General features: G+C 38.2%; 1 long non-coding RNA gene across 1 annotated transcript in view; it reads right to left on the reverse strand.

Moving 5' to 3' along the window:
* LOC122687485 overlaps window positions 1-25,467 on the reverse strand; it is a 31,419-nt gene that overhangs the window by 1,934 nt on the left and 4,018 nt on the right. The window contains exon 2 of the long non-coding RNA XR_006339154.1: window positions 651-741. This is a non-coding gene — a long non-coding RNA (uncharacterized LOC122687485). The remainder of the gene's footprint in view (window positions 1-650; window positions 742-25,467) is intronic.

The following is a 25,467-nucleotide window of genomic DNA, read 5'->3' on the forward strand; positions in this document are numbered from 1 at the left end:
CAACCTCCAAAAGCAATTTTAGTAATTTAATATTATTTTATTTTACTTGAGATAAAACAATCTCCAAATTGATAAATAGATGTACATAATTCTAGCCAACTAGATTGATAGCAAGTAATTGTAAACAGTATTTTAATTATAATAGAAATATATATATATATATATATATATATATATATATATATGCTTAGTTGCTCAGTCATGTCCAACTCTTTGCAACTCCACAGACTGTAGCTGACCAGGCTCCTCTGTCTGTGGGATTCTCCAAGCAAGAATACTGGAGTGAATTGCCATGCCCAGGGGAATCTTCCCAACCCAGGGGTCAAACTCCGGCCTCCCGCATTGCAGGGAGATTACTAACTGAGCCACCAGGGAAGCCCAAGAATACTGGATTGGGTAGCTTATCCCTTCGTCAGGGAATCTTCCCAACCCAGGAATCAAACTGGGTTCTCCTTCATTGCAGGCAGATTCTTTATCAGCTGAGCTACCAGGGAAGCTCACGTATATGTACACACACACACACACATATATATATATATGTATATATTCAAAAGTTTTTTATAATTTTAAAATATTGTCCTCTGTCTTAAGCCAGGTTGCTTCAACAAAAATACTGGGTGGCTTATAAACAACAGAAATTCATTTCTCACAGTTGTGGAGGTGGGAATCCCACGATCCAGGCTGGCAGGTTTGAAGTTTGGTGAGGGCCTGCTTTCTGGTCCATAGGTGACTATCTTCTCACTGTGGCAGAGGGGAGCAAGAGAGCTCTCTGAGGTCTGTTTTGTAAGGGCACTGATCCCATTCATGAAGGCGCCATCCCCGTGCCCTAATTACATGCCATGGGCCCCGCTTCCAAATACCATCCCCTTGAGAGTTAGACTTCAGTATATGAATTTTGGGGAGCACAAACATTCAGTCCTTAGCAGTTTCTGATCTATCATTTACTGAGAAGCTGCGTGAAACTCTGCCCCCATTTGTATGGATTGCTGAACGAGTATTGTCATTCTATCCGTTTTAAATTTCATATATTTTGAAGCAATGAAATTGAATGAAATGATTTTTGACATTTTATGTTTCCAGATAATTGTTCCTTTTATTCTTATAGTGTCCACCTTTCTCCCTAGCAACGAATATTCAACCATTCCTTATCATAATAGCAAATGATTATTTAGTGCTTCAAATGACTAGATGGGCTTCCCTGGTGGCTCAGCGGTAAAGAATCCACCTGCAATGCAGAAGATACGGGTTTGTCCCTGGGTTGGGAAGATTCCCTGGAGAAGAAAATGGCAACCCACGCCAATATTCTTGCCTAGGAAATCCCGCTGACGGAGAGCCTGGTGGGCTGCAGTCCAGGGTCACCAGGAGTCCAACATGACTTAGCGACTACACCAACCGCCATATATTTGCAGGTTTACTGAGAGTTTTAGCCCAGTAATACAATGCAGTGCTGAGTTTGATGGAATCATAACATAAAATTTTCTTCATTGATTTTCAAAAAAAGCTGTGAATCAAACCAGTTCTTTCACTCATCTGTACTCAACACCATTGTGTCCATTTTCCTTTCTTTTGAGGTTTTTAGCCAAAAAAGAAAAAAAGATCTAGGACCATCTGATTTTAACCCCATAGGCAGAGATGACCATTTACATCGATGAATTCGGATTCTTTCCTTTGGTTGCTGTTCTTCAGTCACTCAGTCGTGTCTGACTCTTTGTGACCTCATGGATTGCAGCACTCCAGGCTCCCCTGTCCTTCACTATCTCCTGGAGTTTGCTCAGAATCATGTCCATTGAGTGGGTGATGCTGTTTAACCATCTCATCCTCTGCCGTCACTTTTCCTTTTCCTATAGGAAAGCTGAAAATCTTTGAAAAATCTATTTATAGAGCATAACATAACATTTCATTTTATTTAACCTGATAATTTGTTCCATTCCTTAGATATGTAGTTCTGATCAAACTGATAAATTCTTCCACCAACGCCATAAACTTCATTCTACTCAATGTGGTTCTGACTTGGCCTAAGATTTTATATCTCCTATAGCTCTGTGGGATAGTTTGGAGTTGTATATTCAAATAAGGTTTTTTTTTTTTTTTTTTGGTTTGAAGGTATCAAAAAAGTCTATAACCTATTTGAACTAAATAGTAACTACTGTCTCATGAAACTTAGAATTCTTGGAACAGAGCCAACTTCAGATAATAGCTGCATCCTGGCAATCAGAAATTGTCCTCAGGGTTCTCCTGTACTCTTTCGCTTGTCTCCACTTAATTTCCATCTGCAGGCAGGGGCTCCTCTTGTGATCGTCAGAATGACTTCCTGGACTCCCTCTTAGCTCTTAGGAAACACTGTGACTGTGCCAGTAAAATCATATGACCATATTGGAATAACCAGCCTTGGTCATACCCTGTATATCCTGTGCCTAAGGGAAGATATGATATGCTTTTCCAAAAGAAAAGAAAAAACAGGATGATATAAGCAAAGAGGAGGAAATGGAAGCCCGTTCCAGTATTCTTGCCATCGACAGAGGAGCCTGGTAGGCTGCAGTCCATGGGGTTGCAAAGAATCAGACACGACTGTGCATAAGCAAAAAAAAGGGCATAGGATACACCCTGTGATGACCACATCATAGCTTTTATAAGATTACTGTTCTAGAAAACATTCATCTTATCTGTGCAGCCCATATATCCTGAACAAAATGGTACAAAGAATAATGTTAAAAACAGTCAGTTGGAGGAAAGATTGTTTAGGAAAACTATACACTTTTTGACTTATAAGATGTTTTAATGTCTTATACAAGATTTTGAAAAACAAACAAACAAATAAACTCATGGTCTCAGAGGTGCTCTTAAAATATACCTGATGAGAATTTACATTGGTATAACATTTCTGGAAAACATTTTTGCCAATTCGTAACCAAGATAGTAAAAGATCTAATAATTCTTAACCTAGGTATTTATCTGCTTCTAGGTATACAGCCTAAGGATAAATTAGAAATAAAGACAAATATGTATCAGAATGTTAGTCATAGAACATCAGTCCTTAAAACTGATGAAACATTCAGTTCAGTTCAATTGAGTTCAGTTGCTCAGTTGTGTCTGACTCTTTGCAACCCCATGGACTGCAGCACGCTAGGCCTCCCTGTCCTTCACCAACTCCCAGAGCTTGCTCAAACTCGTGTCCATTGAGTCGGTGATGCCATCCAACCATCTCATCCTCTGTCGTCCCCTTCTCCTCCTGCCTTCAATCTTTCCCAGCATCAGGGTCTTTTCCAATAAGTCAGTTCTTTGCATCAGGTGGCCAAAGTATTGGAGTTTCAGCTTCAACATCAATCCTTCCAATGAATATTCAGGACTGATTTCCTTTAGGATTGACTGGTTTGATCTCCTTACAGTCCAGGGGACTCTCAAGAGTCTTCTCCAACACGACAGTTCAAAAGCATCAATTCTTCAGCGCTCAGCTTTCTTTATAGTCCAACTCTCACATCCATACATGAATACACAACAACTCTCACATCAGTACATCAAAACCATAGCTTTGACTAGACAAACCTCTGTTAGTAAAGTAATGTCTCTGCTTTTTAATATGCTGTCTAGGTTCGTCATAGCTTTTTTTAGGAGCAAGAGTCTTTTAATTTCATGGCTACAGTCACCATCTGCAGTGATTTTGGAGCCCAAGAAAATAGTCTGTCACTATTTCCATTGTTTCCCCATCTATTTGCCATAAAGTGCCGTGATCTTAGTTTTCTGAATGTTGAGTTTTAAGTCTACTTTTTCACTCTCCTCTTTCACCTTAGGAAGATTAAATGTACTACAGTAGAAGATGGTTTAAAAAAATCATAGCATATTTCAAATAGTGGAATATTATGTAACCATTTTAACTTAAATGAAAAGAAAAATGCTCATATAAAAACCAGATTTGAAGCTACTTAATACAAATTTAATCTTTATTTGGTGTTTGTAAATAGTTGTATCTATAGAGTTACACAAAAATTTCAAGTTTTTTTTTCCCTGGTGGTCAAGATTACATGTGGTTTCACATTCATATTTATTTTCTAAGTACATAATTTATTGTTACTATTGATTTTTTAAAGAAAAATCTTTCTTCCTGAAACCTGTATCTTATTTAAAACTCAATATTCAAAAAAAGAAGATTATGGTATCTTGTCCATCATGGCAAATCTATGGGGAAATAATGGAAACAGTGACAGACTTTATTTTCTTGGGTTTGCAGATGGTGACTGCAGCCATGAAATTAAAAGATGCTCACTTCTTGGAGGAAAATCTATGACCAACCAAGACAGCATATTAAAAAGCAGAGACATTACTTTACCAACAAAGGTCATCTAGTCAAAGCAATGGTTTTTCCAGTAGTCATGTATGGATGTGAGAGTTGGACCATAAAGAAAGCTGAGCACTGAAGAATGGATGCTTTTGAGCTGTGGTGTTGGAGAAGATTCTTGAGAGTCCTTTGGACTTCAAGGAGATCCAACCAGTTAATCCTAAAGGAAATCAGTCCTGGATGTTCATTGGAAGGACTGATGCTGAAGCTGAAGCTCCAATACTTCGGCCACCTGATGTGAAGAACGGACTCAGTCGAAAAGACCCCAGTGCTGGGAAGGATTGAGGGCAGGAGGAGAAGGGGATGACTGAGGATGAGATGGTTGGATGGCATCACCGACTCAATGGACATGAGTTTGAGCAAGCTCCGGGAGTTGGTGATGGAGAGGGAAGCCTGATGTGCTGCAGTCCATGGGACTACAAAGAGTCAGACACGACTGAGCGACTGAACTGAAGTGAATTGACTATTAGACACTATGAATTAAGAGTTTTAAGTGCCTTTTTAGTAGCTATGTTACAATGCCAATATAACTAACTCCTTCCCATAGTGCAACAAAGAATATCTAAGAACTGCTCAGATAACATGAGATATTTAAGCGTGTTGGTAAACCAGCAGGGAGAGAGCCACTTGGACTCCTAATGGTGCCAAAGGATGTCAGCTTCCTGAGGCAGGGGCAGGGTCCACTGTCCCCAGCACAGTGGCTGACACAGACGCGATACTCATGGAATTGCTCATCAAACACATTTTCTCACTCATGCAAAATAACAACTCAACTAACTATAGCAGATAACTATGAATACAACTCACTGGCTACCTGTTTCTTTGAAATCTTTAAATGCTGGCACATATGAAGAGAGGCTAGTTAGTTGGCATTTATGGAGAAAAGGATGATACAATATGAGACCTGGAGGTTCTCCTGGAGACTCCCACCCCTTCTGATGCTGTGAAGTGATTGTCATACAAATGGCACTGAACAATAACTGCACCACACTAACATCAAACAAAAGCATTTTGGATTTTCTGACAAACCAGAAATAATTTTCCAGGTGTAGGCAATATACTCATGTTGGCATTTGTAAGTTCTTACATGTGGTAATAAATATTGGGAAGCAGCCATGCCAGTTGTCTTGGGGGTGGTGGAACCATAGTTATTGGATTTATGGTGTTCCAGGTCAAAGCAGAAACTACGTCCTTGCCTTAAGTTCATGCAGGGATTCTTGGTAATATGTGGGGTCAGAATGGAGCTTACACTAACCTGCTTTCCATTAACTTTTACTCTAGCATTTGGTTCTGCAAAGAAACTGAAAATGACTAAAGGCAGTAAATAAAACTCGTGGCTCGATCACAGCTCTGCAGTTGTTTGCCAAAGGTTAGGCACAACGAGTGAATAGCAAGAGGAAAACAACCTAGGAATCTACAGATTGAAAAGATTTAAATGCACTTGTTTCAGCATGTACCCTCATAGGCCTTCTGTTAATAGTAGGATAACTGGTGTGCAGGGTTGCATGTTATAGGGATATTTGGTATATATGACAATCGAGAGAAATGGCACCAAATCCTACTTGGAGTAAAGCCCGACACTCATTCTCTTTATTTAGCAGATTCTCAGCGTGCACATCAGAGTTGAGATGTCTCAACATCACTTAGGGGTTTGGAACAAAACTGAGAGTGGGATCATTTGATTTCAACAGCGTGTAAGGGAAACAGAGCTGCCCAGCCCTCAGTGGCTTACTACTGATCTCTTGACTGTATTTAAACCACATGCTGCTGGTCAGGCCACAGAGGGAATGCCTGGAGTAACCCTGAACAGGATAAGGAGGGAATATGTGAACAATATTAATGCATAATGTCTGAAGTCTACAAAGTTAATGTTCCCCCAGGCTTATGGTCCTGAGGTAGAGTGAAGGAAACAGAAGATAAAAGTGGAAGTTACTTTGGCAGGTAATGGATCATGGGGAGAAAAGCCATCATACCTCTTCTACGGGAATGCTGCTTCCTGAAGGAACTTCTAAGGATGTCTGATGGACACTGGGGTCCCTGTGACTTTGGCCACACAGAGGATGCTAATGCAATGACAGCCAAGCAGACAGGGGAAAAAGTGAGAAAGTGAGTCCACTCAGCCTTGAGTCCTCCACAAGCTGTCCTTGCTTTGCTCAGAATCACTCTATCATCTCCTTTGAGAGGTTCCCATCTTGGAAAATCTCAGTGGTTCCTTTATAGCAGTGGTTCTCAAACTGGACTGCTTCAAAGCAATCTGGGTGACTTGTTAAAGCATCCATTTCTGGGCCCTTCCCTGAAGATTTGATTAAAAAGCTCTGTAGTGGGACTTGAAAATTTGCATTTCTAAGTTGCCAGTTGATAATGGTCTTGCTGGTCCTGGCAGCAAACTTTGAGACCCATTGCCTTACAGGACACTAGCTAAGATCACGGCATCTGGTCCCATCACTTCATGGTAAATAGAAGGGGAAAAAACGGAAACCATGAAATTAAAATATACTTGCTCCTTGGAAGAAAAGCTATGACAAAGCTAGTGAAAGTGAAAGTCAGTCATGTCCGACTCTTTGCGACCCTATGGACTGTAGTCTGCCAGACTCCTCTGTCCATGGAATTCTAAAGGCAAGAATACCGGAGTTGGTTGCCATTCTTTTTTCCAGGGAATCTTCCCAATTCAGGGATTGAACCGGAGTCTCCTGTGTTGCATACAGATGCTTTACTGCGTGAGCTACCAGGGAAACTCTAGACAGCATATTGAAAATAGAGGCCTCGCTTTGCCAACAAAAGTCCACATAGTCAAAGCTGTGGTTTTTCCAGTACTCACTTATGGATGTGAGCATTGTGCCATAAAGAAAGCTAAGGTCCGAAGAACTGATGCTTTGCAATTGTGGCACTGGAGAAGACTCTTGAGATTCCCTTGGACAACAAGGAGATCAAATCAGTCAATCCTAAAGAAATCAAGCCTGAATATCATTGGAAGGACTGATGCTGAAGCTGAAACTCTAATGCTTTGGCCGACTGATGCAAAAAACTGACTCATTGGAATAGCCTATGATGCTGGGCAAGTTTGAAGGCAAAAAAAAGGAGGGGGGGGGTGCTGCAGAGGATGAGATGGTTAGATAGCATCACTGACTCAGTGGACATGAATTTGAGCAAACTCTGAGAACTAGCGAAGGACAGGGGAGTCTGGTGTACTACAGTCTATGTGGTCACAAAGAGTTGGACACGACTTAGCGGCTGAACAACAAATTCTGCTGTCTCCCCTCTCTATCATGACGGTTTTTCTAGCTTCCCATCTCAAATGGCAGGACCAGATTACTGGAAGCTTGTTATGTCAAACCTCCAATCTTCCCTGTAACACTATTGCTATGCCACCAGAGCAGCAAAGGAAATTCAGTGTGAATGACTGGCAAAGATTATACATTTCTCAAGAGACTCTGATGCATTTTTTGCACAACCAGCTTAATTAAGAATCCTTAGCAGTATATTAACCACAAGCTTATGGATCTCAATGTGCCAATCAAACATAATAAGATAAATGCAAATGTCAAAGTACAGACTCTTTGCCTAGGAAGTTCCAATGGCTTAAAGCTGTGTCTTCAGTCAGTTGGCAGAAAGCAATGGGAATAGCTGGGTCTGGTGAGGCTGGGGTTTGCCCATTACAATTTAAATATATATGGCATGGCCTCCAGGACTGAGCTATGCTGTGTCCACGTGGGGCTTCAGGGTGTGAGTATGAAGATAAAAGTCTCTGGCTCACAAACTCACGTTAAGCTAACGACAGCAGCAACAATAGGAACATACCCCCAAGATGCTTTTAGAAAACAGGCCTATAAGTCAGGAGCCAGAATCAAAACCTGCACCCAGGTCTGCCTCTATAAGGTAACAGACAAGTCAAATGACAGCTCTGTGTCTGAATATCTAATAGAAATGATAGTAGCTGCCTGTGTTTGTTTCATAATAATTCATATCAGAAAAAGAGAGCAGTACATTTAATTATATTAATTTGTCTTTTCAATGACTGCACTAACAAACGGCTACACTATAGAACTGTTATCTACTTGGTGTATCTGGTTCTTGGCTAGATTTGATGATCTATTGACAGTTGAACAACTTGAAACTTAAAACAGGCTAACAGATGGTTGTTAACCTGGTGGTGTTTGCCATTCTTACTGAAGACCTGAACTGAAAGTATAGATAACACATTTATGTGTGATGCAAATTTGGAAGAGATGGGCAATATTTTCTATGAATAAATCAGGAGCCAAATATATTTTCTTTTTAATTTGACTATAAGGTGAATTTAATCAATTGCACTTTAATAGAGTAAATATAAGGATATTCACGAAGATACAGAAAAAGAAATTCAAACAACAAATTCCACCCTATGGATAGGTGACTTAAGAATATTTTAGGTGGAAGAGACTTTAAAATTTCACTGTGAAGCATTAATGTGTTTCAGATTCTAAGACAGTTAATGTGATCTTTGTTGTCTTTAATGGATTATAATGTACAGAATGAAAGAAGTGATGATGTTGCTGTAAATTAGACAGACTATCTCTGGAGTATCCTTCTTAGCTCTGGATACCATGCTGTTGAGTAAAGAGACAAGCAATCAGGTCAAGGAGACAATGGTTTCATATAACGTGCAGTTGAATGAAAAGGGAGGTTGTAGCCCTTATACATGCAAACTGAAGGAAGAAGAAGATATCTGGTTTAAAGTACTTGAAAGATAGTCAGGATGAAGAGAAACAATCAATACTTTTATATGTTGAGTCATAAGGAGGATAATTAGGACCAGAAGGTAGAGAGGCAGATAATAGGTCAGAATAAAAAAAAAAGAAATTTTCTTTCAACTGCTTAATACTTAAAAAAAAATGTTTATTAAAATAATTCATGCACACAGTTTACAGAGACAAATAACAGTGCAAAGCATGTAATTTAAAACAACAGCTATTTTCTTTCTCTTCATCCTAGTCCTTGCTTCCCAGAGCAAACATTATGGACTGTTTTCACTTATTCTTCCAATATTTCCCTCTGTTTTCTAAACGTTATGTATATTCTGCTCTAAAAATATTAAATCTAAACACTTTTACTATAGAACATGGGAATTTGGGTGTCTATCATCTCCCCTCCTTTTCTCCCAGCAAGTTAAATAACTGTTTCTGGTTAAATCAATATTTAGAATGTTATTTTATATAAATAGCTCATGACTGAGTCACACAAAGTATTGAGGATATTTTCTGTTTTACACAATGTTTTGTTTTTCTTAGAATTAATGATTATCCTATTTTTGCTATTTCCCCTGGGTGCTTTTGTTAATTCATCCTCCAGATTCTCCATCAGAGCTGTAGGGCTTCAATCAATGCAGTAAACATGTTGGTCAATCTTTTAATGCCATTTTTTTTCTCAGGAAAATGCTCTTTGGGGCCTTGAGCTCACTGACTCCTATCTGGCAGCTGTGGGTCTTTTCAACACTCCTTACTTCTTTCTGAAATATTACGTATCCTATGTCTTGTTCTATTTCCCTATTTCAAAGGAACATTTTTCCCAGTAAGCTTCCTCAGAAGGGATGTATGATAAATAAAAATTTTGAAACCTGACAATCTGTTTCTGTTCTTTTCTGAAGTTGATTAAGAGTGTTCCTGGGACTAGAATTCTGGATTGGAAATTACACTCTTTCAAATTTTAAAGGCATGGTTTGAATTATTGTTTTCTAACTTTCAAGATTGTTGTTTAGAACCTGAGAATATCATTTGCATATACATTACATTCATTTTTTTATTCTCCTGGAAATTTTTCAGTAAATAATCTTTATACCTTGTTATTGTTCAGTCTCTCAGTTGTGTCTGACTCTTTGTGACCCATGACTGCAGCATGCCAGGCTTCCCTGTCCTTCACCTCTCCCAGAACTTGCTCAAACTGATGTCCACTGAGTCGATGATGCCATCCATTTTGCTCTCTGTCGTCCCCTTCTCCTCTTGCCTTCAAATCCTTCCCAGCATCAGGGGCTTTTCTAATGAGTCAGCTCTTCACATCAGGTGGCCAAAGTACTGGAGGCTCAGCTTCAGCATTAGTCCTTCCAATGAATATTTGAGATTGATTTTCTTTAGGATACATGTTTGATCTCCTTGTTGTCCAAGGGACTTTCAAGAGTCTTCTCCAGCACCACAAAAGTATCAATTCTTTGGCGTTCAGCCTTCTTTATGGTCTGACTCTCACATCAATACATGACTACTGGAAAAACCATAGCTTTGACTATATAGACATTTGTCGACAAAGTAATGTTTCTGCTTTTTAATGTGCTGTCTTGGTTGGGCATAGCTTTTCTTCCAAGGAGCAAGTTTCTTTTAATTTCATGGCTGCAGTCACCATTTTCAGTGATTTTGGAGCCCAAGAAAATAAAGTCTGTCACTGTTTCTACTGTTTCCCCTGTTTCCCCATCTATTTGCCATGAAGTGATGGGACTGGATGCCATGATCTTCGTTTTTCTGAATGTTGAGTTTTAAGCCAGTTTTTTTCACTCTCCTCTTTCACCTTCATTAAGAGACTCTTCAGTTCCTCTTCACTTTCTGCCATAAGGGTGGTGTCATCTGCATATCTGAGGTTATTGATATTTCTCCTGGCAATCTTGATTCCTGCTTGCGATTCATTCAATCTGGCATTTTGCATGATGTACCCTGCATATAAATTAAATAAGCAGGGTGACAATATATAGACTTGATGTACTCTTTTCCCAATTTTGAACCAGTCCATTTTTCCATGTCTGGTTCTCACTGTTGTTTCTTGACCTACATACAGATTTCTCAGCAGGCAGATCAGGTTGTCTGGTATTCCCTTCTCTTTAAGAACTTTCCAGTTTGTTGTGATCCACACAGTCAAAGGTTTTAGCATAGTCAGTGAAGCAGAAATAGATATTTTTCTGGAATTCTCTTGCTTTTTCTATGATCCAATGGATATTGGCAATTTGATCTCTGGTTCCTCTGCCTTTTCTAAGTCCAGCTTGAACATCTAAAAGTTCTTGGTTCACGTACTGTTGAAGAATCGCTTGGAGAATTTTGAGCATTACTTTGCCAGCAAGTGAGATATGGAGATGACACCACCCTTACATCAGAAATCAAAGAAGAACTAAAGAGCCTCTTGTTGAAAGTGAAAGAGGAGAGTGAAAAAGTTGGCTTAAAACTCAACATTAAGAAAACTAAGATCATGGCATCTGGTCCCATCACTTCATGGCAAATAGATGGGGAAACAATGGAAACAGTGACAGACTTTATTTTGGGGGGCTCCAAAATCATTGCAGATGGTGACTGCAGCCATGAAATGAAAAGACCCTTCCTCCTGAAGAAAAGTTATAACCAACCAAGACAGCATATTAAAAAGCAGAGCCATTACTTTGCCAACAAAGGTCCATCTAGTCAAGGCTATGGTTTTTCCAGTAGTCTTGTATGGATGTGAGAGTTGGACTCTAAAGAAAGCTGAGCGCTGAAGAATTGATATTTTTGAACTGTGGTGCTGGAGTAGACTCTTGACAGTCCCATGGACTGCAAGGAGATCTAACCAGTTCATTCTAAAAGAAATCAGTCCTGAATATTCACTGGAAGGACTGATGCTGAAGCTGAAACTCCAATCCTTTGGCCACCCGTTGCAAAGAGCTGACTCATTTGAAAAGGCCCTGATGCTGAGAAAGACTGAAGGCAGGAGGAGAAGGGGACGACAGAGGATGAGATTGTTGGATGGCATGACCGACTCAATGGACATGAGTTTGAGTAAACTCCGGAAGTCGGCAATGGACAGGGAGGCCTGGTGTGTTGCAGTCCATGGTTTTGCAAAGAGTCGGACATGACTGAGCGACTGAACTGAGCTGAACTGAGATGAGTGCAATTGTGTGGTGGTTTGAGCATTCTTTGGCACTGCCTATCTTTGGGATTGGAATGAAAACTGACCTTTTCCAACTCTGTGGCCACTGCTGAGTTTTCCAAATTTGCTGGCATATTGAGTATAGCACTTTAAGCAGCATCATCTTTTAAGATTTGAAGTAGCTCGGCTGGAATCCCACCACCTCCAGTAGGCTTGTTCATTGTGATGCTTCCTAAGGCCCACTTGACTTCACACTCCAGGATGTTTGGCCCCAGGTTAGTGATCACACCATCATGATTATCTTGGTCATTAAGACATTTTTTGTATAGTTCTTCTGTGTATTCTTGCCACCTCTTCTTTATATCTTCTGCTTCTGCTAGGCCCATACCATTTCTGTCCTTAATTGTGCCCATCTTTGCATGAAATGCTCCCTCGTGTCTCTAATTTTCTTGAATAGATCTCTAGGTTTTTACATTTTATTGTTTTCCTCTATTTCTTTGCATGGATCACTTAAGAAGGCTTCTTATTACTTTTTTTATTATATTGTATGTATATAATGTATTTTCTATAATATTTCTTATTATTTCTTATTCATATTATATTTTCTTTTTATTATTTCTCTCCTTGATATTTTTTGGAACTCTACATTCAAATGGGTATATCTTTCCTTTTCTCCTTTGGCTTCCCTTCTTTTCTCAGCTATTTGTAAGTCCTCCTCAGACAACCATTTTGCCTCTTTGCTTTGCTTTTTCTTGGGGATGGTCTGGATTCCTGCCTCCTGTACAATGTTATGAACCTCCATCCATAGTTCTTCAGACTCTCTATCAGATCTAATCCATTGAATCTATTTGTCACTTCCACTGTATAATAGTAAGATATTTGATTTAGGTCATACCTGAATGGTCTAGTGGTTTTCCCTACTTACTTCAATTTAAGTCTGAATTTGGCAATAAGGAGTTCATTATCTGAGCCGCAGTCAGTTCCTGGTCTTATTTTTGCTGACTATATAGAGCTTCTCCATCTTTGGCTGCAACGAATATAGTCCATCTGATTTCAGTATTGACCATCTGGTGATGTCCATGTGTAGAATCTTTTATTGTGCTGTTGGAAGAGGGTGTTAGCCATGACGAGTGCTTTCTCTTGGCAAAGCTCTGTTAGCCTTTGCCATGCTTCATTTTGTACTCAGAACAAACTTGCTTCTTACTCCAGGTATCTCTTGACTTCTTACTTTTGCATTCCAGTCTCCTATGATAAAAAGAACATCTGTTTTTGGTGTTAGTCTAGAAGGTCTTGTACGTCTTCATAGAATCATTCAACTTCAGCTTCTTTGGCATTAGTGGTTGGGGCATACACTTGAATTACTGTGATATTGAATTGTTTGACTTGGAAATGAACAGAGACCGTTCTGTCTTTTTTTGAGATTGCACCCAAGTACTGCATTTCAGACTCTTTACTAGTCTGAAACTTCTTAGTGATTTGCATTAATGTGGAGTTTTTTGTTCATTGTGTGGGATATTTCAGAAACTCTTGGCCTGCAGTTTTGAGACATTTTCTCATGTTCTCTATTAGGTTTTTTTGTTTTTTTTTTGTATTTTTAAAATTCCTTTTCTAGTAAAATGCGGTGCCTCCTGGATCTAATTTTCTCATGCTCTTTCTTAATCTTTATCTTTTTGTAATTTGCTTTATATTCTGAAGAGTTACACAACTTTATCTTTCAATCTATCAGAATTTTTATTTCTATTAATGTGTTTTTGATTCTCAAGAGTTCTTGTTTGTTTTCTGAAAGTTCTGTCTTAGAGCATCTCATTTTTAATTTTATGAATAAAATTTATCTCTTTGAGAAAAATTTAGCTTAATATTCTCTGCGCTATCTTTCTCCTCCAAGTTCCTTTTTGTATCCTCACTTTGAATTGATTTGAACTCATTCTTTCATGTTAGAGTCTTACCTAAAAATAAAGGCTGGGATGTCCTTTCAAATTCTAGAGTGAGTCTGTTAGATCAGGTTCCCTGGGAAATAGATTGTATAGTAAGTTTACTTGGGATTTTCTTGGGATCAACACCTGAGAGGATGAGAGAGAAATTGGTAGAAATATTGTTTCAATCACTTACCGGGCAATAACAGGGAAAGCTCTGGTACTGGGATGACACCTCAGAGATATACTAAATTGAGGCAAGTGTGCTGGATTTGGGTTTTCCTCTGGGAAAGATTGTAATCATCTACAAATCACTGGATTGGGTTTGTCCTCTGGGCAAGGCAGCTGTCTTCATTTGGGGTGATTTCCAGAAAGGAAATCAGCTATGATCCATAAGCCACTGATACATCCAACAACTGGGAGAATTGCCTCAGCCCTGAAGGGTGAATCCGGAATCCACGAGAGCATGGTAATTAAGTGCTGTGATGTGCATGAGCTTAGGCAAATGGTAGACCTCACCACAAGGTGATCATTTTGGGAGAAAGATCACTTAGGGAGATTCTTAATTGTCAGTATCAGAGATATTTCCCCTGGGCTGTTACATTCCCACAGATGAAATGGGGGAAGGAGTTGGGCGGTGGCTACCGTGTTAGCAGACCAGCTGAGGGGCTCAGTGTTCAGTATGCAGATCTACACTTAACCCCTTGTTTCCAGAAGATGCTTCACAGTCCTCTGTGCCTGGTGTCCAAATGACAATCTTTACAGTTCAACATCTTCAGAATGTAAATCCATATGCCTGGGTGGGAGGGAGAAGAGTTCACTGGCTTTATGAGGTGAGAGAGAGAATCTGGGTGTCTGACTTTTTTAAAAGCAACCTTCCAATAAACTCTCACTTTCAGCCCCATATCACCCCTCAGATGTACCTGAGCCTTTCCATGGTTTGTCTTCCCCCTTGCATATTTAAAACTCAGCCTCTCTGTTCTGCCAAATCAGCTTCCAAAGTTTCACTAACATCCGTGGCTCTTGCGGGATTTTTCAAAAGCAATGCTATACTTGTTTTACTTGGGTTTTTGGCGATGAAAAAGGAGACAAACCGGTTGCTTAGTATTTCATGTTTGACTTTAGTTACAGTAATTACTTTCTATAAGATGCCATGTGCTATCTCAAGAGATGATGTTTCTCAACCACTGGAGGTGTTGAAGCAGAGAATGGACAATCACTCAAGAGGGATGCTGACAGGATCTTGCCTGATTGGAATTAGGAGATCATTTCACCCAATCCTGGGGCTTCCCTTGTGGCTCAGTTGGTAAAGAATCCACCTGCAACGCGGGAGACCTGGGTTTGATCCCTTGGTTGGGAAGATCCCCTGAAGAAGGGAAAGGCCACCCACTCCAGTATTCTGGCCTGGAAAATTCCATGGACTATATAGTCCATGGGGTCACAAAGAGTCGGACACGACTGAGTGACTTTCACTCACTTACTAACCCAACCCTGAGCTTCTACAGTTCTGCATAATATAGGAGAAACAACTTTATTACAGGAAATGGTACATGATAGTCAAAGAACAAGACTTTATGTATTAAACTTCTCCATTTGATAGATAGCCCTTAATATTCAAGGTCCTTTTTGATTTTTCTTCTATTTACCATGTGGGTTCAACTCACAATACTACTCAACACAGTTTATTCCCATCAATCAGATGTACCTAGTAATGTCTGAATATCAGTAGTGAGGGTAATTAACCAACACCCAAGGTGAGATCATATATACATAAGAAGGGAAAAGTGAATTACGTATTTCAGTTGTGTATATAGACTCATTAATGGATAAGTTAGTCAAAGTGATCAGTGGCCATGGAACTCTCTTTTGGGCTATTTATACTCTAGGAAGTCTTCCCTGGTAGATCCGATGGTAAAGAAAGTGAAAGTGAAAGTCACTCAGTCGTGTGCACCTCTTTGCGACCCCACAGTTCACGGAATTCTCCAGGCCAGAATACTGGAGTGCGTAGCCGTTCCCATCTCCAGGAGATCTTCTGAACCCAGGGATCGAACCATGGTCTCCTGCACTGCAGGCAGATTCTTTCCCAGCTGAGCCACAAGGGAAGCCCAAGGATACTGGAGTGGGTATCCTATCCCTTCTCCAGCGGATCTTTCCGACCCAGGAATCGTACTGGGGTCTCCTGCATTGCAGGGGGATTCTTTACCAACTGAGCTATGAGGGAAGCCCCCAGATGGGAAAGAATCTGCCTGCAATGCAGGAGCCTGAAATGCAGGAGACCTGGGTTTGATCCTTGGGTCTGGACGATCCCCTAGAGGAGGGCATGGCAAGCCACTCCAGTATTCTTGCTGGAGAATTCCACGGACAGAGGAGCCTGGTGGGCTACAGTCCATGGGGTCATGAGTAAGCAACACAAACACACACGCACACACACACACACACACACACACTTTAGGAATCAAATTTAGATCAAGTTTTCCACTCACATCTCTTGAAATTATTTGGGAAAGTAGACCAAGTGTTCTGTTTGATTTCTGCGTTATTACATTTTAGATAATTCAATACTAAGAGGTAATATTTATACAGCCCTTACCCTGCCAGACAGAGCTCTAAAGCTTTGCATGCATAAACACATTTAAACCTCACAATAAAGTCTCATAGTAAATTCTCATAATAAAACTGTATGAGATAAGATAGAGTTTTATTCTCATCTTATAGATGATGAAACTGGGTCACAGGAAAATTAAGTAACTTACCCAACACCACACAGCAAGTGAAAGAGCCAAGATTTGAACCACATTCTGATTTTGCTCTAGACTCCAAGCTCTCAACTGCTGGGTTGCTCTGATCTTTGTAATCAAGGTCAGACACTTTTACACAATGAGAAATATTTGATATAACATACTGTGTCATACAATGTATTATACAACAGTGTACAATTCCAACAAGTTCTGCAAGTACTGCTCCCAATTAGACCAGCCGAAAGCAGCGCTCAGTGAATAGCATCTGGCATTAGTCAACAGAAAACATACAGTCTGCCCTCAGGATACTGGAAGACCACATATTTCTTTGATGACCAGACAAAAGCTGTTACAGCTTGACAGGCAAGTTCTGATTCATCCGCCATATTCACCAGATATTGCACGTTCAAATTTCCATTTATTTTTGTCTTTACCAAACTGTCTTAATGGAAAAATTTCAGTTCCATGAAAGACTGCAAAGGGCATCTGAAATAGTTATTTGCTCAAACAGATAAAAAGTTTAGGGAAGATGAAATTATAAAGTTGCCAGAAAAATGGCAGAAGGTAGTGGAACAAAACAGTGAATATATTGTTCAATCAGTTCTTAGTGAAAATGGAAAAAAAAAAAAAAAGGAGACTTTCCCTGGTGGTCCAGTGGTTGAGATACGGTACATACACATTTTAATATTTGCACATTTATTATGGTCTAGATTAAGCCCTCATGAGCATTTTAAAAGCATGTTTCACTTTTTTACAGATTGACAAACCTCACAAATTTTTCTTGTGTATTACACATATGTAGCTATATTAAATATGTGATGTGTGGATAAATGATTAATACTAATATACAATATATGTCTGTATGTACATTGTATATAATATCATACATAATTGATATATATGTGTGTATTATATGCACATATATTTATAGTTAATATAGTATATAGTTAAACATAATATAATACATATAATATGTAGTTAATATAGCACTATAATATATATTATATAATTAATGGGCTATACATAAAACATATAACATATAATTAATATATGCATATACATAGATATATATATATATGAGTATGTTTACATATCTCTGTATTACCATATTGCTTGTGACTTTCAGATTGCATTGCTCAAATAGCTAGAATGATAGAAGACACAAATCCTTGTAATCCGTTTTGGGGCTTCTTTTTTTTTTTTAAGATTTATTTTGCTCTGGACTGAAGAATCTCCAGTTCCATTATAAAGGCACACTTTTTCTCTAGGGAAAGAATGCATGTATTTCAAACACTTATTTTGAGGGGATAGATATGTTGATGACTGTCTGTTTGGATAAAACTATTCCACCAGATGTCACTGTTTCCCTTTCAGTGGAAGTGATTTGCCATCAAACAGTTTCTAAGATACTGTAAATAAATTAAAATGAAGTAAAGAATTCCCTTGTATATGGGTGAGTCAGACAGCACACATTTTGTCTACAAAGAAACGCATGTTGATATCCAACACAGTCCTGCATGTTAACTTTAATATCGGTGCATACAGCTTTCTAAGCAAAGAGCTTGATGTATATGATATTGCTACACATTAAAGAGAGGGATTCAAGTATAATACAAGGATACCTTTAGCTTTTAAGAAAAATGCAGGTAAAAGTAATTTTCTTGTTAAAAAGTAAGGATTTCAATTAGTTCACGAAGCCTCACTGCCACCTTATTGCTTTATCCTTTATTCTGGGGGGTGGTTGACCCCTTCCCAACCTTGCTGACCCAAATATAGAAGATTTAGTTATAAAAATACCAGAAAAGAGAAATATGCAAATTTCCCAATCTTGTCCTTAAGACCCCTAAATTCATTTGTATCATCTTTCTGTGGGATTATCTGCCATCCATTTCAATTAACCAGATCAGGTATGGAGGGCTTAACTTGATTGTGCATGGGCTAAGTATGAGGGTCAGTTTTATCTCAAGCTGTTTTCGTGTCATATTTTATTTTCCTGCCTAAAATGCCTTAGCCATGAGACCTTGAGGGCAGATACACAGAGTGGGGATAAAACACAAAATAGAACATTTCAAATTGTGTTATTCTTTTTAGGAGTCAGTATTCTTTCTAACAGACATGTTGGAAGACACATAACTTGCTAAGTCAACATAAAAAGTAGTGTGAATGGATGACATATATTAATTCTATGAGCAAGTATTTATTTAACTTTGCTACACTTCCAATAGTTTGATAGGGAGTGAAGATGACATGAAGACATGAAAGATAAGCTCCCAATCCTCTGGGAGCTTCCAGTCTAATAAGGAAGAAGGACAGGAAAGGGTGTGTAACGTGCCCTTAGGGCAATGGCAGGTGTATTCATATATGTAACACTATAGACTGACTGGTTAAAGTGAGGGGTCTGAGTTCATATTCCAGGAGCCCTAGTTGCCCACCGAGGTTTGCTTATGACGTTTCACTAACAATAGACCTTGAAGGAAACACCTAGTTCAGGATATTAATAAACAGGTAAAATAAAGTTTAAAACAGGTACATTATATAACTGGACTTCCAAGAGACTTATTTCACAATAGTGTTTTATTCCAGCAGAAATAAGTTTATCTTTAGAGATTCCCTAATATGCTCACAGGTTTAACACCACCCCACCTGATTGAATTTAGAAACACACTCTTCTCCACAGTAAGGCATCTGTCTATTTTAATAACATAAATCTGACGGTGGGTAAAGAGAGGATGTCGAGTCTTCTTTTCCTCTGTAGATGCCTAATAGGTGTTAATATAAAGTAGAGGATTATTGTGGAGAAGGAAATGGCAGCCCACTCCAGTATTCTTGCCTAGAGAATCCTGTGGACTGAGGAGCCTGGTGGGCTGCTGTTCATAGGGTCGCACAGAGTTGGACACGACTGAAGCGACTTAGCAGCAACAGTAGAGGATTATTGGTCATTTTATTTAATTTTTATAGCTAGATAACTACATAGATTTTAATCAAAAGAAATGACTGTTTCTCTTCCCATAGTAGTATTGTTTTATTTCTTGGCTAAGGTGAGGAGAGTCTTTACTTTAGTTTTGCATTGTTTATATATAATTATATATTTATATATACATATAAACAGTATATATTATATTAATATATAATATATAAATATATTATAATATTTTATATAATAATATACATTATAATATAATATATAATAAAGAGTAATAATATAATATATAATATACTATATTATATAGTATAATAATATAATATAATATAATATATAAAATAATATAATTATATAATAATGTATAATATTATATTAATATATAATATACATTATATAATAATATACATATAAATATAATCATATATTTTTATAAGTATATTATATTTTATGATGTTTATATTTTAAATATATTATATAATATTATAATGCACAATATCATGTATTAATATTAATATATAATATATGTATAACTACAACAGTAGAACTATTTACTCAGATCACAATTGCTTTCCAACATTTTTCCTGCTTTGTGACTTTTTAATATAAAATTGCATTTCTCCATTCACGTGTGTTTGCTCTCCTTTCTCATTTAAAAAAAATATTGGAACATCTAAATTGCCTATATTTAGACATGCACTCAGAACTGTTTCATGCTGAATAGCTCAGGTTTGCAGGGTCCAATCCTCCAAGGATTTTCTGAACTGCTCTTGCTTTTTGGTGTGTTTTCCTCACATGAATCGAGATATTTCACCATGTAGTCGCACAGAAATGTTGATCAGAATGTGAGATGTCTCCTCACTTCTTGACAAAGCTAGTCCCTCAGTCTGGAAGGTTTTCCCTACTGTCCACTTTGACTTCATTAACTCCTACCCCAAATTAAAATGTTGATTCCTTTGTTAAAGCTGTCTTTCCTCAACCCTTCTTCCCCAGTTTCCTCCCACAATACAAGCATAGGCTTGGGAACCTGCAGAAAATATTACTCTAGATCCAGGCAATTTTGGTCGATTCTAATTAGGAATTTAGTTTTTTTCTCCTCTCGTTGATAGGGCAAGGATGAGGATGAAGATGAAGATGAGGGTAGGGAAGGAACGCCCTTTAGTTCCTCCTCCTTCACTCTGCATCAACCATAAGAAAGTTCCTTTCCAACCAACAAAAGGTGATTAAAAAAAAAAAATTACTTTGGGAGTGGCCTAATTGGAAATATAAAATAAAGTTCTACTATGATCATCTTAGAAGCACAAGATAATTTTCTCTCAACTGGTAATTACTTCTGCTTCAAAATAACTTTTTCCTTACATCTGCCCATTCTTGATTCTTCCCTAGGTATATTCATTATCAAGCTATTAATTCCTCTTTCTGCAATATTCCTTCTCTCCCTTTCCCCAAGACAATGACTTAAAATAATCCTCCTTTTTTTTCTCTCTCTCTCTTTACAAACATGCCATCGTTTCTTATATTTTAATGAGTAACCTTGTTCCTTAGTGATTTTTCTCCAGTTCTGGCTCAGGACCCTCAGGGCCTAGGGCACAGAAATCTTTCTGGGAAGGCCTAGTAATGTTCTTTTGGGTTTTGGTTGTGGTTTCCTGAAACTTGTTTCTCTCAAAACTCTATTTACTCTTCTGTTATGCATTGAAACTTGCGATTAAATTACATTTTGACATGTAGTTCTCCATTCCTTTGTAGGTAATATTTGCTCTTTCTGAAATCTCTAGTTACTATGACTCCTTGCTACTATTGTAATATTTCAAAATTATGTGTTTTGGTGAGATATCTTTCTCATTCTGTTGTGCTGGGCACTTGATGAGCCCTTTTAATCTGTAGAATAATGTATAATCACTCTAAGAAATTTTCTTCTACAAGTGATTTATGAAATATTATATTTAATGGTTAAGAATGAGAGTTCTGGAGTTCTGAAGCATGCTATTTGATATTAAGCAATTTAAAAAAATATGTCTTTATTCAGTCATAAAAGAGAATGTAAAAAAATATGTCTTTATTCAGTCATAAAAGAGAATGAAATAGTGCCATTTGCAGCAACATGGGAAGACCTAGATATTGTCATACTAAATGAAATAAATCAGACAGAGAAAGACAAATAGTACATCACTTATATGTGGAATATAGAAAATAGGACAGATTTCTTATTTACAAACAGAAACAGACCCACAGACATAGACCATCATTGCCAAAGGAGAAGGGAAGGAGGAATCCATCAGAAGTATGGGATTAACGATGCACACTACCACATATAAAATAGAGAGATAACAGTGCCTTACTGCATAGCACAGGGAAGTACATTCACTATCTACAATGGAAAAGAATAAGATATATATATATATATATATATATATATATATATATATGTATGTATAAACAAATTACTTTGTTGTACACCTGAAACTAACACAATATTGTAAATCAACTCTTTGCTGTTGTTTAGTTGCTCAGTTATATCCAACTCTTTTGTGACCCCATGGACCGTAATCCATCAGGCTCCTCTATCCATGGGGTTTTCCAGGCAAGAATACTGAAGTGGGTTGCCATTTCCTTTTCCAGAGCATCTTCCTGACGCAAGGACTGAACGCCCCCTCTTGCCCTGGCAGGTGAATCTTTACCACTGAGCCACCTGGGAAGCCCCAATCAACCGTACTTCAATTTTTAAAAAGCAGCCACAGAAAATATGTAAACAAATGAAAATAATATTTTTGTTTCTCAGTTTTCTTGTCTAAAAATTGAGATAATAATGTAACCCTATTTCACTGAGGTCTTCTAGGATTAAATAATTTTAATTTTATTGAAAAGTACCTAGAAACATATGACTGCTATTGTTCTAGAGAACTCTGCAATAGTAGTCATCCATTTAAAAAAAATTACTATGAGATTTTATGTAAATATGATGAATGGAAGCAGTTGATTTTTCCAAAATATCTCTGAAATAGATAGGTGTAATGAGAGTGCCTTTTTTCTTCTTGATTTCTTTAAATTTTTTAAATTATTAAAGTGTGATAACACATTTATAGGAGACTTGGAAATTACAAAGTTACATATAGTTACATTATATAGTACAATTAATTTTTTAAGTAGATAAAAATTTTTAGTTGAAATTTCAATATCAAACTCTCAAAAATCAATAGACTGAATAGACAGAAAAGTAGATCTGAGAAGCACTATGAACCAATTCAACATAATTAAGACTAATACAATTTTCACACAAGATGCAAATTCTATTCAAATTCTATTCATAGATTACAAACCAGGAGACACTCGAACATATCCATAGGCATAAAACAAGGTACAAAATTTCATGGTCTAAAGGTACTGAAATCATACAAAGTCTGTCCTCCTATCATGTGGAATTATGTTACAAATCAATATCAAGAGATATTTGAAAATAACTCACATATTTTAAGTGCACTGTTCTGTTCACTGAGGCCATATTTACCCATGGGCCATTTACCACCTTGCCCTTTATAAACTTTGCAGTTGAACAAAGACATTTCCTGATAGTTTCATGAATCTTTTCTATTCTTTCAATGCTTCAATGCTTTGCCAAAGGAGAACCTTCATTCTGCATAATGATCTCACACAATTTTTAGCCATGCCAGAGAAGAGAACATTAAAATCCATCATTAAGTGATGTTATTTGGATTTGTGGCCTCTCTCCAGAGGCCACTGTGCTCATTAAACAATGAATTGATTAGATTCACTCAAAAGAGGAGTTGTTCACTTATGACAGATGTAATATTGATCATATCCTTCATTTAATAAGTCATCCAAGTATAATTCAATGCAAGCTACTGGAATAAATTACCATCCATATTCATCTTACTTGACTGTTTTATAATACCAAAGAGGAGCAAGAACAACAGCATAAAAATTTTCATGTTGCAATGTAAACAGTGGGCAGCCTCTGCAGCAGGACTGGGCATTTCTGCTGTGAGAAGTGACAGAAGTCTGGTCTTTGTCAGAAAATCAGACCATGCAAGTCTAGCTCCATCTGGCTGTGAGTGATTTGTGATCAGACACATTAACAGGAGGGTAAGGATGGAAGTCCCTTAAAAAGGTCTACCAAGTCTGTCCTCTCTATCGCTACACGGATCTCTCCCACTGTGTCCCTTTGTGATGGATTTCTGCTTATTCTAAGTCGCTGTGATTTAGAACATAGGCAGTAACATCTGTTCTTTTCAGAGCGTGGATGCTAATGGAACCGACAGGCAACCTGAGAACAGCTGAGAGAACCCGTGAGAAAAAGATCAAAATCTAAACGGAGTGAGTGTTCTGAACAGGGTGTCAGATGCAGAAGTAGAGATTATATGGAGTACGATTATATGCTACAGAAGCTGGTGAAGAAAAACATGTAACAGCAGAATTAGACTCACTCTTTTTATTTCTGTACCTCTAACTTTCTATTTTAACACTACAAACTGGCACAAACCGCATTACTGAGGAACTGCACTCACTTAGATCACTTTTTGTTGTTCATTTGCTCCGTTGTGTCTGACTTTCTTGCGACCTCATGGACTGCAGCACTCCAGGTTTTCCTGTCCTTTACTATTTCCCAGAGTTTCCTCAGACTCACGTCCACTGAGTCGATGATGCCATACAATTTGACAGTCATCTTATCCTCTGTCGCCTCCTTCTCCTCCTGCCTTCAATCTTTCCCAGCATCAGGGTCTTGTCCAATTAGTCGGTTTTTCACATCAGATGGACAAAATATTGGAGCTTCAGCTTCAGCATCAGTCCTCCCAATGAATATTCAGGATTTATTTCCTTCAGGATTGACTGGTTTAATCTTCTTGCTGTCCAAAGGACTCTCAAGAGCCTTCTCCAGCATCACAGTCGAAGGCATCAATTCTTTGGCACTCTGCCTTCTTTATGGTCCAGCTCTCACAATCATTTGTGACCACTGGGAAGACTATAGCCTTTACAGCATGGATTTTTGATGGCAGAGTAATATCTCTGCTTTTCAACACACTATCTAGGTTTGTCATAACTTTCCCCCCAAAAGCAAACGTTTTCTGATTTCATGGCTGCAGTCACTATTCCCAGTGATTTTTGAGCTCAAGAAGAGGAAATTTGTCACTACTTCCACCTTTCCCCCCTCTATTTGCCATGAAGTAATGTGGCCAGATGCCTGATCTTAGATTTTTTTTTTTAATATTTAGTTTTAACACAGTCATTAAAATGGCCATAATCCATAACACTGGCAATACCAAACGCTGACTGAGGTGTCAGCAACAGGAACCCTCCTTTGTTGGTGATGGAAATGCAAAATCATTTAGACATTTTTGAAGACAGTTTGATTTTTTTTGCTTTTTTACAAAACTAAGCACATTTTTACCATATAATCTTAAAGTTATGTTCCTTGGTATCAGCTCAAAAGAGTTGACAACTTACATCCAGAACAAAGTCCTGCAGACAGATATTCAGTTCAGTTCAGTTCAGTTGCTCAGTCACGTCCGACTCTTTGCGACCCCATGGACTACAGCATGCCAGGCCTCCCTGTCCATCCCCAACTCGCGGAGCTTGCTCAAACTCATGTGCATCGAGTCAGTGATGCCATCCAACCATCTCATCCTGTGTTGTCCTCTTCTCCTCCTGACTTTTTCCTCTTTCCCAGCATCAGGCTCTTTTCCAATGAGTTAGGTC

The sequence above is a fragment of the Cervus elaphus genome, chromosome 31, assembly GCF_910594005.1.
Source record: "Cervus elaphus chromosome 31, mCerEla1.1, whole genome shotgun sequence".
NCBI classification, from domain to species: domain Eukaryota; kingdom Metazoa; phylum Chordata; class Mammalia; order Artiodactyla; family Cervidae; genus Cervus; species Cervus elaphus.